Raw genomic sequence first — 9,195 nt, 5'->3', positions numbered from 1 at the left:
TTTGATAAATTCTCTAACAACATCTCTACTTGCTCTCCTTCTGAAGGCCGATCCACCATCTTGGTAGCCTTATCTCTAAACCTCATCAAGAAGGCAGTGAATCATTCTCTAGGCTACTGCCACAAAGTCTCAAGCTCCCGATGTTTTACATTCACCTTAGTATTATATGAGTACTGCTTGGTGAAGGCTTTCACCACTGTTGTCCAATTCTGAGTTTAGGATGACTCCAACTGTGTGAGCCACCTTAGTTCTAGCCCTGATAGGGTTAGCATGAAGGCTTGCCCCATCTGGTTGTCTGTAAACTGCCACAACTTAGCGATGCTGAGGAAGACTTTGAGATGAGCTTTGGGGTCTCCTGACCCATCAAACCTGTCGAACTACCACTTAAATTTCTCTGGAATCCTTGCCCCATAAAAGAAACTCATTTCATTTGAAACTACTATTTGGCTTTCCAAACTCTTCCCTGTTCGGAACATAGTTTCCAACTTTTCCAATTGCTCCCTAACTTTCCTTTCTCTATCCATTTCTAGAGGTTCCATTTGGACGTGTGCAACAAATTCCTCTTCCTCATCTTCAACCAATACCCTAGGGGGAGGGACCCTGGAATAGACCCCTCCTTGACTATTAGACAAGTAGGTGAAGATCCTCTTTGACCGGTTAGTCTGACTTGCTCTGGTTCTCCTGAGTCAACTCGGGAAGAGTTCCCATGATAACCCATAGCTCCATTCTGCTCCGCATCTCCCATAGCCAGTGTCGGCTCATTCTTGGGACTAGCTCTGGGAGGGTTCTGAAGTGAATGCAATATCTGAGCTATCTCTCTCTTAACTTCGGCCATTTCTGTCTACAAGGTCTCCACGAGATGGACCCAAGCCTGTTTGGGTGATTCAGAGTCGTGTGGATCCATACCAACTGGGCTGTAATCACTTGGTAGTAGATAATCTTGGAGAGATGATGGAGGTGACATTGGACTTAGGTGAGTCAACCGATTACTCTGACGTGTCCAAAGGGACCACGGAGAATACTTGAGGTGTGGAATTGTGCCTGAACCAAAAGTGGCTTATTTTAGGATTCTTAAATTCCTAACCCCTTGTTCACACATTCACTAGATTAACAACCAATGATCCATCCAAAGTTAGTCCGCTTAATGATAGGGGTGGATAGGGTTTGATGCCCTTGGTCCACCCAATGTCATAAGCAGGAGATTCATACAAATGGCTTGTCTAGAATATTCTCATAAGACATCCTATGTAATAAAGTTATGCTTGCCTTGCTCTTTTCCCCACTAGGTGTCCTTCCTCCTGATTTTCTTGGGACTTCTTGAGACTTTACGTGACTCTGACGGGATTACCCCTAAGTCACGTATTTGGACATTTTTCTTAAGGAGGAGGGACACCTTCTATCCGAAAACCACTTAGGAAAGTAATTCTTTACGACTAGAATATAATGTAGGAAAATTCTTTTTCAATACAGCAAACAAGTTCTACAGTTAGCTTGTGGTGCTCTTAGCTTCTTCATCTATTTTCTATATAATGCTTAGTATGCAGTGGATGTAATAGGACCAACAAGGCTTCCTTAATAGGATCGATATACACAAGGTACGTGATCCTTTTGATATACCCATAGGTACAAGGGGGTGACTTCCTTTCCCATTACTCGTGACTACACACGAGGTTAAGCAACTAACCACGGGGTGGTGGAACCGTGAGTGATTGTGTGCAAAAGTGCACGGACCTCCCCGAGGGTGCTGGCACAATTGCGAACATCCCGTCGTTTAATAATACCCCACACCCTTGTATAGAAAGCGGGTATCATTTTCTCTCAGAGTATTCTTCGTGACATGCGCTGACCTCCCCGAGGGTGCGGGTATAACAGGGAATCCCTTAACAAATGATTTCACTTTGAGCACAATGCATGATGCGGTTAGCAGATACAATTACAAATATGGGGTTAGCCAAACACATTTTCAAACAAATGTGGTGGAAAATGTTTTTGCATTTAAAGGTGGCATCTAGTATCGGAAGCTTGACATTTATCCCCAGTGGAGTCGCTACTGTGAGGACAGTGGCCAGAAATGGACTTATGCATGTCGATTTCGTCCTCTATCCTCTCCTTCATCTCTTCCATATAAGGGAGGGGGTGTGTCATGTGTGCTTACCCTGCAGGCCCCGCACCACCGTATCACCGCTCGGAGATAAATGGAGGCCGATTTCACAAGAGTGTGAAATTCATCATTTGAGATGGAGATTTGATGATGGTCTAATATGGGGATCAGGATCATACAAATGGGGTTTCAGAGCCACCAGCTAGGGTTATAGGCCTAGGACCCTGGGGTGGCCCCAATTCCTAAGAAAAGGGCCCGAAATTTGGTTTGATCTAGCGATTTAGGGTAAGTATCAGGTTGTAGAATTGGAAAGGTGTTAGGCACCTAATCTACCTGGTTCGATCAGTCTTCCTACTAAATGCTTAAGAACGAACATTTTTCACAGTTATTACTATTCCACATGCATGGCTAAGTTATCACACATATATATTCGACTGAATTTAAACTACTATATACACGAAAACAAAGTCTATATAAAGTCTACATGATGATAAGTTGGTTGAGAAATTGTACCTGAACTTAACCCCTGTTTCGGGTCAAGTGAGGTGGGCCCCTGATTAGTACCGGCTCAGACTGTCTTTCATGTTCTCTTGTCTCAGAGGAAGATGGTCCTGACCTCCAACTTCCTTTCTTGAGAGACGTTGACTGTGATGGTATTCGGATAGGGTTTCGGCTAGGAACGGTTACTTTCGGATTTAGATTCGGACAAAGCTTCAGCTAGAGAAGGCTATTTTCGGGCTTAGGATGAGGTAGCACTCCGGTAGAGCTTCCTTTGGGGATAGGCTAGGGGAGGGCTAGGTTTCGGGCTTAGAATGAGGTAGCACTCCGGTAGAGCTTCCTTTGGGGATAGGCTAGGGGAGGGCTAGTAGGCTTAGCAATGAGGTAGCACTCCGGTAGAGCTTCCTTTGGGGATAGGCTAGGGGAGGGCTAGGCTGAGGTGGCACTCCGGTAGAGCTTCCGCTGGGATGGCAGAGCTTTCGCTGAAAATGGCTATTTCTGGAAAGATTTCAGGGGCACTTGGACAGTGCTTCCACTAGGAATGGATATTTTTGGAAACCCCCGAAGAACACTTTGAAGATCTGAATAGAACTTTGGATCTTGACAAAGATCCAAAGTAGACCCGAAGAACCTCAAGGGGGGAGGGATTTCTATTTCTAGTAAAAACCAAGAACACTCAAAGGGGGGAAGCTAAGAACATACTATTTTTGGAAAAAACTGGATAGGCTAAAAACTTGGATTTAAAATCTTCAAAGTCCTGAAGAACACTTCGAAGATCCGAACAAGATTTCAGATCTTGACAAAGATCGCTCCGAAGACCCAAAGAAGATCAAAAGGGGGAGGGGAGGAGGGGAGAGGGCTTCACTACTATGGAGTGAGGTGGGATTGTTTGGTGTGTAAAATCCAAAGGAGGGGTATTTGTAGGATTTCCGAGCCAATGGGGAAGAGATAGAATTTCTAACCCACAGACAAAAAGAGGGTTCTTTGACTAAAATGGGTGAAGAGGGCTTTTATCCAATGGGTAAAATGGTTTTTTGGGAGAGAGAATTCTTAGCCAAAAAGTGGGTTTTTGGCCTCAAGTGGCTGAAGAGGAAATCTCTTCACCTACCAGGCCTATGGAAAACCAATCTTGGCCATTAATGGCGGTGCACTGATTGGGCCGAAGTGCATGAGACATGGCTAGCATAGGAGGGCAGGCAATGTGTACAAAGTGTGTGAGTAATGTCACGGGTGTGCGGTATGTGGCACATGGGTAGTGGTATGGGTATGCGGCACCTAGCACATAGTGTAGCACACACATGGGCACTGGCAGGGCAGCAGGCAAGGCTGTCTGGGCACTATGCAGTAACCGCACAGGCTAGACAGCAGCAGAGCTGGTTAGGTACTAGGCAGCAGCTGCACGAGCTGGGCAGTAGCAAGCACAGGCACGGGCTTTAGCCAGCGGGGGCGCTGGCAGTAGCCTGTGGGCACGTAGGCTGCAACCAGTGGGAGTGCTGGCAGCAGCCTGCGAGCGCATGGGCTGTAGCTAATGGGGCCATGCGTAGGGTCATGCTAGGTTTCTGGCGAGGGCTGGGTCACACTGGGGCAAGCACCAGGTTGTGCGGGCTGGCCTTCTGATTAGTAGGCATGGGCTGGCATGCACTAGGCAGCAGCCAGTGCACAGCATGCTTGCGGGTTGACCTGCTGGCCAGCATGCAAGATCACAGATTTTTCTAGCGATGATCATGAGAGATTATACGGTCTAATTTTAACGTGCCATATATCATCGAAATTGTATTTCTGAGCATTATCCACCTGTATGGTCATCTTGACCAGATTGGTTTGTATATAGAAAGTCAAAATTGGACCCACCCTCTTCTCTCCCACGTGGGGGTTTCCAGGGTTTCAGGTAGGGGAATGTTTTCGGTTTATTTGGGTAGGTAGGGGATGAATTTTGGGTAGGTAGGAGATTTTTTCAAGTTTCCAGCAGGCTTGCCAGTGTGCGCGGCATACATATAGGAAAATATAATTTTCTGGGGATGATAGTGGGAGATCCGACGGTCTGATTTTAACGTTCCATATATCGTCGGAATCATATTTTTGAGCACTATCCATCTGTATGATCATCTCGACCAGATTCATTCATATATAAAAAATCAAAATTAGACCCTCTTCTCTCTTACATGGGGTTTCCAGGGTTTTCAGGTAGAGGAATGTTTTTGGGTTTTCTCAGTCCATCATCTCTGTTGATCGAAAGTTAGAAATCACGTCCAAGATCCACATTTCATCAAGCCAGAGGAGGGTGACAAGATTGTGTCTACACCACTGTTGTCATGTCCCGTTCCCATATAACTGGATCGGTGATCGGGTTACCTCTGAGTAACCCAAGACTCACAAGGATCATCTGATGCAGTAAACTACAACACAACATGCAACACACGAAATGAAAATATAATTAAATAATTCAGCGGAAGACTCGTCACATAAACCTATAAATTCTCCACTTACCCTTGATAACCAAATTGTTATACATAGTATATAAATATATATATATATGTAGGCCCGTAGGCATGATAATTACACAAGAAATAACAATTTAAATATCTAGGGCACAAAAATGGGAATACATCAAAAGAATAATAAGGTTATGTTCGATAATTGCTACTATTGCCCTGCAACCCAGCCCTCACACTTGCACTCGACACCGGCGAGAACTCGTCAATAGGCCCCAGCTCTTTCTCTTCCATGGGGAAACTTGTAAAATCGTCTAACAAGGTGTGTACACAAGGGGTGAGCTCACTAGCTCAGTAAATGGAAAGAAAGACTCAAACAAGTAACCGCATTTCAAATGAATCCTATATATATGCAATTCATTTTAGGCCTATTCGCCTAAGCAACAATGCTAAGTCATAGGTTATGTGCTACTCACAACCACAGTGTGTGTATGCCCCAGGTACAAGTCACGTTCTCCATCCCACAATACACTCATAGGGTTGTCGGAGAGGGCCAGTTGTGAGTACTCGAAAAAGTAAATCATGGCCAAACTACAGAAGAAAATAAATATAGTATGCTCGGCCCTCTGAATATATCACCAAGGTTTTCAACTATCCTAATTATCAGCCAGGCATACTTCTAACCACCACGGTGGTCTATGACCGATGCTTCCCCCAGTGATAACCTAACATTTAAACCCTATTGGGAAATGTCATAGCATGAGGGAATGTCAACCTAAACCCCAGTGCTTTCATGTCCTATTCCACGGTGTACCAATGCATTCGTTTCCAAGCCGACTATGGCATATAATCTAGCAATTCATCACAAATCCAATGATTGAAATAATCCATGCTCATAATTCAAAGCAAGTAACAAGTATTTTAGAAATTTAAAGATACAATATAAAATTCATAAATGCATCCTGCAGTTGACAAGACATATGCATGAAGATGACATTCATAAATGGTAAGATGACATATAAAATGATATGATGCAATAAACACTCCAAAATAAAATCAACGCCCTCTCCCCACTTACTTATTCACGTACAAGAACGTGCACACATGGTACGAGTGAGATCTGGCATGCGAAGATGAGGGTCATGAAACCTAACACAAAAAGGAAGCTTAGAATTCGTCCATTCTGGGACCATAAAAACGATGAAAGACATGGTCACTACGCGTTTAATAGCTCAAAGGAGGTTGTCGATGAGTTCGAGCTCTAACAGAGCTCATTGGACCACAAGTGGGTCATACAGGTGGGTAGGAGGACCCACCTGTGCAAGCTGCCCCTGCAAACAGCACCCAGACCTCACCGATGGGTGCTACTGACGGGTCTAGGTACTAGCTAGTCCTACTCACCGATAGGACCCCAGGGCCCAGCCAAGACCGATGGGTACCTAAACCCGTTGATCCTACCCGTCAATAGGCTCCGAAGCCCAAGCAAGACTGGGGGGTCACACTGGTGGGTATGGTTACCCGTTGGTGCTACCCACCAGGGTCCAGTGAGTTCTATTGTCCTACTTCCCTTCTTCACCCTACCTTTTAGGAACCCAAGGGGGTTGTCTCCTTTGTATTTTCCACAAGACTTCATCCACATGAATACAACATCGATCTAAGTTCAAATCAAGATTTTGGAAACAAATCATATCTTTAAGCTTAAGAAACGCCAAAACCTAAGATCCTTCCCCCAACTCAAAATATCACTAAATGCTTTTAGATCTTGGTTGCTCCTCCTTTAAAACCTTTAAAGAATCCACATAGAGTCTCTCTTAAACCTTGATTTGACCACATAAGAGGGTTTCACCAGATTCAAGGGATTATGGCACTTACTATAATGCCCCGGCCCCATTAACTTTGCATAATATTGTTCTCTTTGGCCCATGGGCCTCAAGACTTAAAAACGCGTTTTGCTATATTAAGAAGGCTAGAGGTTATTAACTAGTCTAGGAATCTCTCCCTAGGTGATGTGGCACTAAAGTTTGCACACCCTGACCGATCTCTCAAACCCCCTGGTACTAGCCATGTTCTTGGTGGGGACATCTCACAGATCTCCCAGGTGGGTCTGGTACTTACCATATTCTTGGATCGTTTCACTTCCCCTCTTTTGGTATAGCGTCCCCGTTGTGGCTCCACACGTTGTCAGGGTTAGCTCTAATACCATTTGTAACACTCCAGCCTCATTAACCTTGCACAACATTATCTTCTGTGGCCCATGGGCCTCAATGCTTTAAAACATATTATGCCATGTTAAGGAGGCTAGAGGTTATTAACTAGTCTAGGAATCTCTCCCTTAGTGATGTGGGACTAAAGTTTACATACCCTCATCGATCTCCCAAACCCCCTAGTACTTGTCGTATTCTTAATGGGGACACCTCACCGATCACCCAAGTGGGTCTGGCACTTGATATATTTTGGGTCATCACACTTACCTACCTTAAATTGTAGATCTCAAGGTGCCAATCACTTTTTCGGTGGCAAAATGGCAAGGTACGGGTTCGGCATTCCTTCTTCTTCTCCCTCTTCTTTACTCCTCTCCACCAACCCTTGCTGAAATAATAATATGAGAGAAGAGTAAATGCTATTTATAGTTTGGGTCATAAATATCTACTAGGGTGCGTTTGGTTTTGAAATTCTATAACCTGAATCGCATTAAACAATGATACCGAGTGAAGTATTCAGTACTACCAGACACATGACTTCACTACGACAGGGAACTCGAAACACGAGTGATCACCCAAGTTGGGCTTGCTGGGGCCCACATTTCCCCTACAGGTGGGTCGTACAGGAGGGTCGCACCCACTAGTGACCACCCACCTGTTGGCCAAAACATGGCCAACCTTGCTAGATTTCGGTGGGAATTAGTTCTCAACGCGTATTTCACTCCTGTCACTTGTCGTGAACCAAGTTCTCGTCATCAAAGATGACAACATACCTTCCCTACTCGTACATAGCCTTATGATACGTGCAAGGGCATGGCTTAGCCGTGCAAACCACACTAGGCACTGGCTTGAATTTGTCCGACCGCCCCGCATTCGAAGTCACCATTGCTATCATACACCATAGGACGCCCGCATCAACCCTTGCCGATTTGGACCCTGCACGACTAATCGAACCAACCAGAAGATAAACCGGGTTTAAAGAGCAGTGCACTACACTAATAGTCTAGTGTTTCCTATGCCTAAACATAGGTAGGGTGCAAAATGGTCATGTTGGCTCCCACCCCTCATGCACTAAATATCCTCCCATACGCCCCCCATTGGCCTCGCACACTGCTGTTGCCTACACTAGACCTACAGGGTTCTTTCTCCCGATTAAGATTTGAGAGGAGTAATTTTCTGGTTAATTCAACTAGGAAGGAATATCTAATTAGTAGTAGAATTTCTCTTATGGGATAAGTTGTATGGGGCTGACATTTGGACATATAAATTCCACAAGTCTCCTAATCACGTGTCAGATTTAGTAATAGAGTCCACCAAATGACAAAATGAAACATAACAAAAATCTAGACTACCAAAAATTTGTATGAATTAATGTGACAATAAATAGATATGCAAGAGAGGATAAATGATTGAATTTTTTATATATGTTTGATAAGTGGCCAATCTAGACCATTTCCTAAACATCTAACAACAATTAGAATTGTCACATCATCTCTCTATGCGGCAAAAATAAGTGCACCAACCATACATGAATCATGGGTGGCGCAACAAGAAATCTTTTTGCCTAAATATTCACTATTTCTTTTTCCGACTAAGTTTTATGTTTCCTTTTATTCTTTCACCTTCTCTATTTGGCGAAAGTTTTCCTCCACCCAGGATGAAGTGAAAATCTCTTCAACCATGGTGATTTGACACTTTGATTAGACTCTTAGAATAGTTATACTGATAATTGTCATTTTCTATTGTTGTAGGTTCAGAAGGCTCTGCAATCGAAAGGTCATATGTCATACCTGGTGGATTATGAGGTTCTATTTAGGAAAAAATTGGTAAATTTTTTTCTCCTTCCTTTTTTTATTTTTTGGAAAGCCCTTTTAATGTGGGTTGAGTTAGGGAAGTAGGAAGCAATGTTCAACAACAATTTAGAATTTTTTTTCCATTATGTACACCACACAAAAATCTCACA

This window comes from Macadamia integrifolia, unplaced genomic scaffold (genome assembly GCF_013358625.1).
Source record: "Macadamia integrifolia cultivar HAES 741 unplaced genomic scaffold, SCU_Mint_v3 scaffold495, whole genome shotgun sequence".
NCBI lineage: Eukaryota > Viridiplantae > Streptophyta > Magnoliopsida > Proteales > Proteaceae > Macadamia > Macadamia integrifolia.
This window is presented reverse-complemented; position numbering follows the sequence as displayed.